Below are 12,867 nucleotides of genomic sequence, written 5' to 3'. Positions count from 1 at the left end.
TTCGCAAAAGAGAGCGAGAAGAGAAGGCAAAGCTCGAACGAAGGACTAGAGAACAACCTACGACAAACATTACTCCAACACCGTGTTCACTTCCCGGACTCTGCCGAGAAGAGACCATCACGGTAACACACACAGTTGATTCATTTTAATTAAGTTAAGGTTCAAGTTATCTACAACCGGACATTAACAAATTCCCATCTGCCCATAACCGCGGGCACGGCTTTCAAAAGTTCAAATCCCTGCAGGGGAGTCCCAACTTAGCCCATGACAAGCTCTCACGGTCAATGAAGGATATACCTTCTCCCGATACATTCCGATCAGACTCGGTATCCCGGTTCTACAAGACAACTTCGACAAGTTAAAACAAATCCAGCAACACCGCCCGAATGTGCCAACAAATCCCGATAGGAGCTGCACATATCTCGTTCTCAGGGCACACTCAGACTGTCCAAACTTCCGGTAGGCCAGCCCAGAGTTGCCCCTGGTGGCCACCGGTGGCTGACGAGGTGGACCAACACTTAGAGGAGCACTGGCCCGGGGTGTTTAAATAAGATGACCCTTGGGCTCCGGAAACCCAAGGGAAAAAGAGGCTAGGTGGCAAATGGTAAAACCAAGGTTGGGCATTGCTGGAGGAGTTTTATTCAAGACGAACTGTCGAGGGATTCCCATTATTACCCAACCGCATAAGGAACGCAAAATCCGGGAACATAACACCGATATGACGGAAACTAGGGCGGCAAGAGTGGAACAAAACACTAGGCAAAAGGCCGAGCCTTCCACCCTTTACCAAGTATATAGATGCATTAAGATAACAAGGTAATATAATGATATCACAACAAGAAAATAATGTTCCAACAAGGAACGATCTCCAATCTTCACTTGCAACTAGCAACACTATAAGAGGGGCTGAGCAAAGCGGTAACATAGCCAATCAACGGTTTGCTAGGACATGGTGGGTTAGAGGTTTGACATGGCAATTTGGGAGGCATGATAAGCAAGTGGTAGGCATCGTAGCATAGGCATAGCAAAAGAGAGAGCATCTAGCAAAGCAAAGATAGAAGTGATTGCGAGGGTATGATCATCTTGCCTGCAAAGTTGTCAGAGTTGACTGGGTCCTCAAAAGCAAACTCAACGGGCTCCTCGTTAGCGAACTCGTCTCCCGGATCTACCCAAACAAGACAAACAAGCAAAAGGAACACAATCAACCATGTGCAAAGCTCAAACAACATGATGCAAACATGGCATGCTATGCGGGATGCGATATGTGATGCATATGCAAGATTTGACAAGGAATGAAAGAACCTGGCCTCGACTTGGAAATCCAAGTGTGCCACTGGAAAGGTGAGGTGATTTCGGTTGAAATCGATATAAAGATCGCCGGAATCGGATGCACGGTTTGGAAATGGCAAGCAAAACAAATATGACACCGGTCTCTGATAAACAACAAGTAGCCATCTAAATGGATCAAGATGAACATGCTACAGCACTCAAACATGGCAACAAAATACATGGCAGGGATCCACTCATAAAGCTTAACAAAAGATGAACACTGAGCTACGGCCAATTCATCCATTAACAGGTTCAAACAAGCATGGCAAAAGTGCAATTGATAAACAGGTTTCAGACTTTGTGAAATTAACACAAACCTGGAATTTCAGATCAGGTAGCACACTTTGGAGCATGAAGACTATATGCTACAGGAACTTAACATGGGAAAGTAAGGCATGGCATGGAGCTACTCAAAGAGCTTAACAAAAGTCCCTTAGTGACCTTGAGCCAAAAGGATCAGAAAACATAATCAGATCATAGACTTAGTGAAAAACTAGAGCTCGATGCACTCGCTACAGAGCAATGCATGACAATCTAAGCATACACCCATCAAGATTACACATTATATAAGCTAGACATGGCAAGAACAACAACATAGCATGTACGGATCAACAACAACATCCTCGACAAAATCGCTAACAAGTAAACAATCTGCCCAGATTCACGAAATAGCAAAAGCAGAGCTCGATTGACTCAAGCTAGGGTGCTCCATAATTGCAAACAAAGACATGGATGGATAGAGCACCACAAGATTAACAAAACATCCTTACTGATCATCCTCAAAAGAGGAACGTATCACTAGGAAACAACATGAACATATGACATATTGATAAAAACAGATCAAGGACTTAGTGGAATTGCAAAGTCCCTGAAATCAGCATTAACGAATGCACCACTTTGCAAGCATGTGCTAGTCACCACACACATCACAAAAATACATGGATAGCACGTCTGTAAAGATGGCAAAGCATATAACAAAACTCATGTAGAACTCAGGGGCATATCATGCACACATTAATCATGGCAAAAATGACAAATAGCCATTTGGTGCAGCAGATCTGACAATTAACTCAAATAGCACTCTTCCAACAGCATTTAGGGCATCAAGTTGAACTCAAATGAAAATGATGCAGTGATATGAAATGATGTACTCTCTTAGGCGAACATTTTGATATGCTGCACGCCCAAAACGGAGCTATGGATGCGGAGATATAGCATGATGAAAAATGCAAAATGTCTAGGGTTTCGGGAGAAAGTCAACCCTCTCGGATCTGGATCTGAGAACACTGTAGCAACGCGGACTTCGAGGTTGGTCGGGGCGGCTCGCCAGAGTTCTTTGTGGAGGAGGCCGGAGCTCACGGAGGAGCGTGCGGCCGGATCTCGCCGGATCCGTGGCCGGCGAGGTGGAGGCGCGCCAGGGTGGCCGGGGGCGAGGAGCGGCGGTCGGCGACGCGACCGACATGCGGCGGCAGGGCGGCGACTGGCCGCGGTGGTCGAGTGGGCGGAGTGCGGCGGAGCGGCAAATAAAGGCGGCGGCGCGGCGAAGGAGCCTGCCGGCTCGGGCGGGGAAGAGGCAGGCGCGGGCGGCGCGGAGGAAACGGGCTCGGGGGCCCGCGGCGGGCCGAGCGGGCTGGCGGCGGGAGCTCCCGCGTGACACGTGGCGCGCTGTCACTGGCCGGGCGGGCGGCGCGAAGCGTCGCAGGGAGGACATGTCTGGCGCGGCGCGAGGCGATTTTTAGGGTTTGGGGACGAAGGAGATCCGGGAATTCGGAGGAGGACCTATTTATAGGCATAGGAGGAGCTAGGAGAGTCCAAATGAGGTGCGGTTTCCGGCCACGCGATCGTGATCAAACGCTCTAGATGATGGAGAGGGTTTTGGTGGGTTTTGGGCCAAAATGGAAGGGTGTTGGGCTGCAACAGACGCGAGGCCTTCTCGGTCCCTCGATTAACCATTGGAGCATCAAATGAAGTCCAAATGGTACGAAACTTGACAGGCGGTCTACCGGTAGTAAACCAAGGCCGCTTGGCAAGTATCGGTCCAATCCGAAAATTTTTAACCCCCACACACGAAAAGATGGTAGAAAGGACCACCGGAGGAGATAGGAGCGCCGGAATGCAAAATGGACAACGGGGAAAATGCTCGGATGCATGAGATGAACATGTATGCAAATGCAATGCACATGATGACATGATATGAGATACATGATAATGACAACAACACACGGAGACAAAAACCTGAACCCGAGGAAACAAAATAATTTAGCGCCGGAAACGGCAAGAGTTGGAGTACATATTAGGTAAATTACATCTGGGGTGTTATAGCAGTTTACCTAATCTGACCATACTAATTAAGTGTAAGTGTAACTCATGCAAACAAAAAGGAAATTCACTATGCTCACAAAGATCTAACTTTGTTGATCCTCACGTAACAAATAGTGGGCAACTTCAGTAAAAAATCTGAATAAAAGTAGATTGTAATTTAAACCTCCCACTAAAGCAATCATGATACAAGACTGATTGAATACCAGATTTCAATCCGGGGTTGCAACATCTTACACTCACCTACTCACCATCTGCCAAACTTGGTTTTGCTCTCTCGCAAACAGATGGACCAGGCTGGAGTTTTCAGTTCCTTTCGTTTTTGAACTGGGTTTTCAACTCCTTCATGCAGCCCTCAAAAGGACATGACGCAGATTTATTTTCACCATCTGTGCTACTACCAAGTACCAATAGTCATCAGAATAACCCATAATCCTTTTATCCCCCAGTTTCGTTTTCTTTATAATGGAACTTCCTTCTTCTCACAGATCCAGCATTCCTTGCCTATCGAGCTCCCTTTGTTGTCAGTTCCTCAGCCATTAGAGTCCCCCATACAGTTGGCGGCCAAGCAGGTCTGGGTCGCAGCACAGGCGCCATGGAGGAGATTGGCCTAGAGGATTAGGACGACCTTCCAGCCGGCGGCCAAGTAAGCATCGGTTGTATTGTGGGTGCCGTGAAGGAGCTCAACCGGGAGGAGCAGGACGTCCTTGTCGGTCCCCTTCCACCAAGCGCCAAGCATGCCCGTGTCTCAGCCGGGGTGCCGGGGTCTCTGAAGCCATCAATGTTGCAGCGTTGTACGAGTGAGGGCAGGCACGAGCGATGATGGAGCCGGGCGTGGATGTGTGGTGCGTGGGGATCGGCGGCAGTGGTGCGACTCCAGCCATTGGAGGTCAAATGCGGGATTGCGGATAGCAACGCTGCTCCAGCCGTAGGAGGCAGCAGCGGAGAGAACGGAGACCCGAAGCTTACGTATGGCTACGTATATACATATCTACTTGGTTTAGCCCTCACTACGAAAATCCTGCAAGGTGAGAATGGCAAGATTCCAGTAAGGTTGGAAGAATGACGACACATCAATGTTGAGCACATGCGCAACGACGAGATTGAAGCAGTGTTAAGCACAGGAAGCAAATGAGCAGGGGTTTGATCGAGGGAGTTGAGGCTTCTTTATACATGCACGGGAGACAAATTTTTTTGTGGATAAAGAAGTCAGAGGACAGATAGTTTTTTTGGGAGAGATAGATTTTTTTTTGAGAATAGGAGAGATTTTTTTGAGTAAAGAGAATAGGAGAGATAGATTTTTTTAGGGTCGTGAGCGAGAGGATGACCGGGTATTATTTCCAGGCCCACCAGTCTTGGTCCATGGGCTGATACTGGGCCTACAAAATTAAATATACACACGCTAGCTAAATGGGTATGACGCGTGCGTGTATCGGACGAGAAGCTTGCGATAAGACATGCGAGGGATGTACGTAGATTTTTACCACGGACCGAACCAAGAAGACCAAACCAAGAATACCTATTTCTTTTAATAGTAGGTATAGATATGTCGCATATTATTGATGATGCCACTTCTGCTATGCATGATACTTATGATGAAACTACTTCTATGCTTGATACTACTGTGCCACTTGGTGAATTTCTTGATGAACAACTTGCTAGGGCTAGAGAGAATGAAATTATTGAAACTGATAATATTGATGAAAGTGATCATGAAGGCTCTCCTAATAAATATGAATTGCCTATTGTGCCTAAGGGCTATGTTATGGATGAAGAAACTAAAAGATACTTTCTTGCTTGCAATGATATACGTGATCTTAAGAAATTATTAGCCAAGCTTAAACAAAAAACTCTGAATGCTAGAATGAAATATGATCCTGCTTATGCTACTTCACCTATATTTGTTACTTATAAGGATTATGAATTCTCTATTGATCCTGATATAATTACTTTGGTTGAATCTAATCCTTTTTATGGTTATGAATCTGAAACTGTTGTGGCACATCTTACTAAATTAAATGATATAGCCACCCTGTTCACTAATGATGAGAGAACTCGCTACTTTTATATCCTTAAAATATTTTTGTTCTCATTAAAGGGTGATGCTAAGATATGGTTTAATTCTCTTGATCCTGGTTGTGTGCGTAGTCCCCAGGATATGATTTATTACTTCTCTGCTAAATATTTCCCTGCTCATAAGAAACAAGCTGCCTTAAGGGATATATATAATTTTGTGCAAATTGAAGAAGAGAGTCTCCCACAAGCTTGGGGGAGGCTTCTCCAATTATTTAATGCTTTGCCTGATCATCCTCTTAAGAAACATGAAATACTTGATATCTTTTATAATGGACTAAGCGATGCTTCCAGAGATTACCTGGATAGTTGTGTTGGTTCTGTTTTCAGGGAAAGAACACCGGATGAAGCTGGAAATTTATTGAATAATATGTTGACAAATGAAAATAATTGGACACTTCCGGAGCCAACTCCTGAGCCTATTCCTAAACCAACTCCGAAGAAAAGGGGTGTTCTATTTCTCAGTCCTGAAGATATGCAAGAGGCAAAGAAATCCATGAAAGTAAAGGGTATTAAAGCTGAAGATGTTAAGAATTTACCTCCTATTGAAGAAATACATGGTCTTAATTTACCGCCTGTTGAAGAAATATATGGTTTTAATCCATCACCTATTGAAGAAACACATGGTCTTGATAAACCGACACAGGTAGTAAAGGTAAATTCTCTCTATAGATATGATAAAGCTGAAATCCCTCCTACTAAGTTTGCTAGCCAATGTTTGGATGAGTTTGATAACTTTATGGTTAAGCAAGAAGACTTCAATTCTTACTTTGGTAGACAATTGAAACAAAATGCTTATATGATTGAACACTTGGGTGATTATATGTCTAGAGTTAAAGGTGATATTAAACTCATTAGTAAACATGCTTCTATGTTACCACTCAAGTAGAACAACTACTTAAAGCTCAGAATGATTTGCTCAATGAATTAAATAGTAAGAATAATGACTATGATGTTAGAGTGGCTACTAGAACTAGTAAGATGACTCAAGAACCTTTGTATCCTGAAGTCCACCCTAAGAGAATTGATCAAGATTCTCAGAGAAATAATATAGATGCACCTAGTCCTTCTAAAAGGAAGAAAAAGAAAAATGGTAGGAATTTGCATGCTTTTAGTGAACCTGTTATCGACACACATGAGAATCCCAATGATGTTTCTATTTCTGATGCTGAAACACAATCTGGTAATGAACATGAAACTAGTGATAATGTTAATGATGATGTTGTTGTTGATGCTCAACCTAGTAATGATAATGATGTAGAAGCTGAACCTCCTGTTGATCTTGATAACCCATAATCAAATAATCAACATTATGATAAGAGAGACTTTGTTTTTAGGAAGCACGGTAAGGAAAGAGAACCTTGGGTTCAGAAACCCATGCCTTTTCCTCCCAAACCATCCAAGAAAAAAGATGATGAGGATTTTGAGCGCTTTGCTGAAATGATTAGACCTATCTTTTTGTATATGAACTATATTTTTACTAATAAAAGAAAGATACCGAAAGCTGAAATTTCCACCATGCTTGATAATTATACTTTTAAGGGTGGAATACCTAAGAAACTAGGAGATCCAGGAGCACCAACTATACCATGCTCCATTAAAAGAAACTATGTTAAAACTGCTTGATGTGATCTTGGAGCCGGTGTTAGTGTTATGCCTCTCTCTTTATATCGTAGACTTGATTTTAATAAGTTGACACCTACTGAAATATCTTTGCAAATGGCTGATAATTCAACTGCTATACCTGTCGGTATTTTTGAGGATGTGCATGTTGTGGTTGCAAACGTTACTATTTTAACGGACTTTGTTATTCTTGATATTCCCGAGGACGATAGATGTCCATTATTATTGGAAGACCCTTTTTGAATACTCCAGGGGCTGTTATTGATTGCACCAAAGGCCATGTCACTTTTCATGTTAATGGTAATGAGCATATGGTACACTTTCCGAGGAAACAACCTCAAGTCCACAGTATCAATTCTATTGGAAAAATTCCATCGATTATTTTTGGAGGTTTTCCATTTCCTCTTCCTACTGTCAAGAAGAAATATGATATTATTATTGTTGGGGATGTGCATATCCTCGTTGAGGTAACCTAGTGTTATTCGAAAATTCTCTGGTTCCATGTTATTCGGAGTGAGTTCGTTAACAAGACCTGATCAACCTTGTTAGTGGATTCCTTTTGATGAGCATGAGATGGATGAAGTTAGAAAACACAACTCCCTGTACCCTCTTTTTACTTTCTGTTATTTATATTAAATAAAGCAAAAATAGTAATTTCTGTCTGTTTTTTGATTATCCGTGCAATATAAAAATACCCCAAAAATAAAATTTATCCAAATGCCCTGAAATTTAAATATGATTTTTTTTCTGGAATATTTGAGAATATCTGGCATTGAGAACACAGCAGGGGGAGCAAGCACCTGGCCACGAGGGTCCACGCCGCGCCCACCCCCTGGGCGCGCCCCCTGCCTCGTGGGCCCATGGTGGCTCCCCTCCACTTATTCCTGCACCCACACACTTCTTCTTCCTCCCAAAAAAATCACCATCTAGCTCAAGCACGAGTTCTAGCTCATTTTGCTGCGATTTTCGATCTCCTTGCTCAAAGCACCTCTCACAAAACTGCTTTGGGGGATTGTTCCTTGGTATGTGACTCCTCCATTGGTCCAATTAGTTTTTGTTCTAGTGCTTTACTCATTGCAAATTTGTGCTGCCTAGGTGACCATGTTCTTGAGCTTGCATGTCAAATTTATATGGTTCCAAGTAGTTCTAATGCATGATATAGGCTCTAGGCACTTATAGGAGTAGTTGCTATCAATTTTGTTGAGTTTGGTTTACTTTATTTGAAGTTACTAAAAATTTCAAAAAAAATTCAGAAGAAGAAATATGTTTAGGAAAATGTACCAAGGTGGTTCTTCAAGGAAGCAAGGACCCAGGCTTGCAATGCGTGATGCTGATGATGAGCCACCAAGGGACGCTCTAGTGTGGCCTTATGAATGGCCTTCAAAGGACTTCATGGATCGAGCAGGAATTAAGGAAGAATTTAACGCATTTTTGTGTAACGCTGATCTTGTGAGCTTCGAGGCGGAAAAGTGCCATCAGTACCACTATCTCACTAGTTCCTTTGTGAGGAGGTTTGAATTTTCATCTTCACGTAGTTCTCAAACTGTCTTGTTTGATCTTTATGAAAATTCTTATAATATGGACTTAGAGGATTTTACCACTGCTTGCAAACTTCCACAATGGGGTAGTACTAGGGAACCTCGCAAATCTGAGTTTACAGATTTTCTTCCTAGTATAACTGTGGGGGAATCTGGAGATATAACACAAGCTACCATAGGGGAGCATTCATTTTCCCGCTATACATTATTTTGCCCTCTTCATAGGTAGGTGCATAAATGGTAAGGATGAAGCATGTCACATGTGTGTCTCTGACCTCAGTGTTCTCAGGAGTGTTGTATTAGGAGATAAACATTATAATTTGGGAGCCATTGTTGCACGTAGGTTGCATAATAATAGATTTAATGGAGATTTCTTTGGTGGAATTTATGCAACCCGTGTAGCTAATTTTCTTGATACACCCATACATGTGTATGATATTGAGTTGCCTCCTGTTTATTTAGATTATGAGGCTATGGTTCATCATCATTTTGTTGAGAGGAACGATCAGTTCCTCTAGTATCGACTAATCTTTGATAGACGACGCACCTATCATGTCGCTCTCCCTACTTCTACTTTCTTTGACTTTCAGGCAAAAGGGAGATATTTTATAACTAGAGAGGAGGCAGAAGAGTATAAGAGGAGGGCTGAGATAGCTTGCCTCCAAGCTGCAGCCCATGATGCAATGACTGCTACAACTCAGTACAACCCCAACTACAACTTTGGATATCCGCCAGGCTAGCTGTGGCATTAGACCAACTTAGGCCAAAAGCCTAAGCTTGGGGGAGTACGTATTTCTCACCGATATTACATTCATGTTCACACACTCATTGCTAGATGTCGGTTCTCATACTTTTTCATTGTATCATCCATGCTAGTTTATTTCCTTTTTATGCTTTCTTCTTGTGTGTTTAATAAACCTTAATAAAAACCAAAAAATTAGTTGTAGCTTTTAGCTAGCTTTAATTTCCATGCATGTAGTAGTAATTAAAAAGAAAACCCAAAAAGATTTCCTGTTCTTCTTTTGCTTGTTGGGAGCTTTCCCGTGTAAATAGTTTTATTTCTTTTCTTTTCTTTCGGGGTTGATAGGAGAAGACCATAATTAAATTGTTAGAGTGGCTCTTATATGCATTATTGTTGATCTAACAAAGAGTCCATATTGCCTTGTCTTCTCCTGTTTATTGAATGCTTGCAGATTCCAGCTTAGTCCAATGCACGCGCACTATTATTATTATCCACATCATTCGGCCGTGCAAGTGAAAGGCAATAATGATGATTATATGATGAACTTATTGAGATGAGAAAAGCTGGTATGAAATCGACCTCTCTTGTTTTTGTAAATATGATTAGTTCATCATTCCTGATTTAGCCTATTAGGAATAAACATGTTTGCAATGATAATTAGAGATTATAGTTGCTTATGCCATGCTTACTTAGCTAGGAGCTTATAATGGTTTACTTGCATGCCAACATGCTATTAAAATGGTTGTGATGTGGTATGATAGGGTGGTATCCTCTTTTGAATGATTCGAGTGGCTTGACTTGGCACATGTTCACGCATGTAGTTGAAACAAAATCAACATAGCCTCTACGATATTTATGTTCATGTTGCACTATATCCTACTCATGCTTGCATTCGGTGTTGATTAATTTTAATGCATGAACATGATAGTTGTCGCTCTCTAGCTGGTCACTTCCCAGTCTTTTTCTAGCCTTCACCTGTACTAAGCGGTAATACTGCTTGTGCATCCAATCCCATAAACCCCAAAGTTATTCCATATGAGTCCACCATACCTACCTATATATGGTATCTACATGCCGTTCCAAGTAAATTTGTACGTGCCAAACTCTAAACCTTCAAATAAACATTCTGTTTTGTATTCTCGAATAGCTCATGTATCAACTAGGGCTGTCCGTATCTTCCATGTTAGGCGGGTTATTCTCAAGAGGAGTTGACTCCGCTCCTCACTCACGAGGAAATGGCTGGTCACCCGGATGCCCAGTCCCATGCTTTATGCAAATCTAATCAAAATAACTGCAAACAAAACTCCCCCGGGACTGTTGTTAGTTGGAGGTACTAGTTGTTTTGAGCAAGCCATGGATTGATGCTTGTTGGTGGAGGGGGGTATAAACTTTACCATTCTGTTTGGGGACCGCCTATAATGTGTGTAGCATGGAAGATATCGTCATCTCTTGGTTGTTATGTTGACAATCAAAGTATACCGCTCAAAATATTACTCATCTCTATTTCAAAACCGAGCTCTGGCACCTCTACAAATCCCTGCTTCCCTCTGCGAAGGGCCTATCTATTTACTTTTATGTTGAGTCATTATCCTCTTATTAAAAAGCAGGAATTGGAGAGCACCATTGTCATTTGCATTCATTACTGTTAGTTTACATTGAGTATGACTTGACTGGATCTCTTTTACCATGAATTACAATGTCTAGTCAGTCTTTGATCTTTAAAGGTGCTCTGCGTTTATGTTTTGTGGTCTCAGAAAGGGCTAGCGAGATACCATCTTGTTATATCATATTACGATTGTTTTGCGTAAGTGTTGTCATCCGAGATTTATTATTTTTGCTCGCTAGTTGATTATGCCATCGATATGAGTAAACATGAGACCTAAGAGTTATTGTGAATATGGTTAGTTCATAATCTTTGCTGAAAACTTGAATGCTGGCTTTACATATTTTACACCAACAAGAGCAAACAGAGTTTGTAAAAGTTTTTCTTCATCACTTTCAGTTTGTCAACTAAATTGCTTGAGGACGAGCAAATGTTTAAGCTTGGGGGAGTTGATACGTCTCTTTCGTATCTACTTTTCCAAACACTTTTGCCCTTGTTTCAGACATAACTTGCGTGATTTGAATGGAACTAACCCGAACCGATGCTGTTTTCAGCAGAATTGCCATGGTGTTATTTATGTGCAGTAACAAAAGTTCTCGGAATGACCTGAAACTCCATGGAGATTAATTTTGGAAATAATAAAAAATACTGGCAAAGAATCAAGGCCAGGGGCCCACACCCTAGCCACAAGGGTGGGGGCGCGCCCCCTACCTAGTGGTCCCCCTGGAGCTCCTCCGACCTCAACTCCAACTCTATATATTTGGTTCGGAGAGAAAAAAAATAAAGAAGAAGGATTCATCGCGTTTTACGATACGAAGCCGTCACCAATCCCTAAACTCTCTCGGAAGGGTTGATCTGGAGTCCGTTCGGGGCTCCGGAGAGGGAAATCCGTCGCCATCATCATCATCAACCATCCTCCATCACCAATTTCATGATGCTCAGCGCCGTGCGTGAGTAATTCCATCGTAGGCTTGCTGGACGGTGATGGGTTGGATGAGATTTATCATGTAATCGAGTTAGTTTTGTTAGGGTTTGATCCCTAGTATCCACTATGTTCTGAGATTGATGTTGCTATGACTTTGCTATGCTTAATGCTTGTCACTAGGGCCTGAGTGCCATGATTTCAGATATGAACCTATCATGTTTTCATCAATATATGAGAGTTCTTGATCCTATCTTGCAAGTCTATAGTCACCTACTATGTGTTATGATCCGGCAACCCCAAAGTGACAATAATTGGGACCACTCCCAGTGATGACCGTAGTTTCAGGAGTTCATGTATTCACTATGTGTTAATGCTTTGGTCTGGTACTTTATTAAAAGGAGGCCTTAATATCCCTTAGTTTCCACTAGGACCCCGCTGCCACGGGAGGGTAGGACAAAAGATGTCATGTGTTGGGGATATTATTACTGGAGGTAAACCGGCTAGGAGTAGCCGGATTAGCTCCACGAGGATAGAAGCCCATGAAGACGTGAAGGTGGTGGCGTTTTACGAAGGCCCAAGGCCCAAAGGCGGGTTAAAGCCTGTAGATGTAAAGTGGTGTTTTCATGTAACTTGTATTGTATGTTAGAGGAATAGAGACCGAGCCGGATACATCTATGATCCGGCCTCGGGATTTTGTAAACCGGCGGGCGTCGAC

Source organism: Triticum aestivum, chromosome 1A, assembly GCF_018294505.1.
Source record: "Triticum aestivum cultivar Chinese Spring chromosome 1A, IWGSC CS RefSeq v2.1, whole genome shotgun sequence".
Taxonomy (NCBI): domain Eukaryota; kingdom Viridiplantae; phylum Streptophyta; class Magnoliopsida; order Poales; family Poaceae; genus Triticum; species Triticum aestivum.
The sequence above is the reverse complement of the archived record's forward strand: the minus strand, read 5'-3'. Positions refer to the sequence as shown.